Source organism: Montipora foliosa, unplaced genomic scaffold, assembly GCF_036669935.1.
Source record: "Montipora foliosa isolate CH-2021 unplaced genomic scaffold, ASM3666993v2 scaffold_446, whole genome shotgun sequence".
Classification (NCBI taxonomy): domain Eukaryota; kingdom Metazoa; phylum Cnidaria; class Anthozoa; order Scleractinia; family Acroporidae; genus Montipora; species Montipora foliosa.
The window spans coordinates 180001-181200 of NW_027179752.1; positions in this window are offsets into that span (position 1 = coordinate 180001).

Genomic DNA, 1200 nt, shown 5'->3' on the forward strand with positions numbered 1-1200 from the left:
TCGATAACAAAGTGCTTTCTTCCTTCATATTAATTTTGCAAGCATATCTCTTCCCAACTAAGACGTCATCATTACATTACTTTTCCCGAATATCCAAGTGTGTTGAGGGAATATTGTCCAAGTCTCTATTTGAGAACAGCATCAGTTGTGTGGCGTCCACAGAGTCCAGGGAGCTTGATTTGTCATATATTATGATCGCAAATCTCTCTAAGGCTTCTGGAAATTCTCTGACGAGACACTGAGCAACTGAAAGGGATGAGTTGAAATGTGCTCCAGAGCGGGTGTCAGTGGTGTTACTTCACCATCCAATTCCCACGCTCGCCACGCTGCCTATTTTCTGATATCAGCACAGAACTGCGAAGTACAGTCACACCCAGTGAAAAGGGGAAGACGAGTAGGAGTCGGGTGTCTCCAAGGGATGAACAGATTCTGTTGAACTTAATAAGCGAAAAGTTGATGTGGTGTGGGACACATACGTTCCTGCATGGCTGCCTAAACTAAGGACGTAACATGGGAGAAAAGAGTAGGGATTCAGAAGGGAGGTAGCAGGACAAACGAAGATTCCAAAAAACTGGCCCCTTGACAGAGCATTGAACATTACATCTGGTTCGTAACAGCTCTAACATTTATTTTTTTCATTTGATAGTTATTCCAACGCTGTTTAATCTATGATTTAATTGTGTCCCAATAATATCTATGGTTTCCTATGGATCTGAACATGTAATGGGTCAGTGCCACCGTGAAGAGGCGAGACTCTCATCATCGTCCGTGTTAGCCACGTCACGCGCACTCTGGAGAGAGATGCAGCCAGCTCTGTCCATGTCAGGACAGGTAACACCGACGTTGTCATGACCTTGGTTGGAAAGCTTCATCATGTGATCGCCGAGCATAAAACCAACTTGCTAAACTATGGATTGCGTTTGCCATGGGGGACCACCTTTCACTGGGTGTGACTGTACTTCACAGTTCTATGCTATCGGGAAATAGACCACGTGGCGAGCACGGAATTGAATAGAGAAACTTGCCGCTTAATACAGGGTCACTAAAAATACTCACTGGGCGTGGTGTAATGTCACTTTTAATGCAGTATCATACAAAATACACTTACAATTCAGTACGTACTTAATTGACTGCTCTCCATGGGGACTTTTCAGCAGGGGCACCCAATGTAAGTGGTTTTGAACTATATTCTCGTTGGGT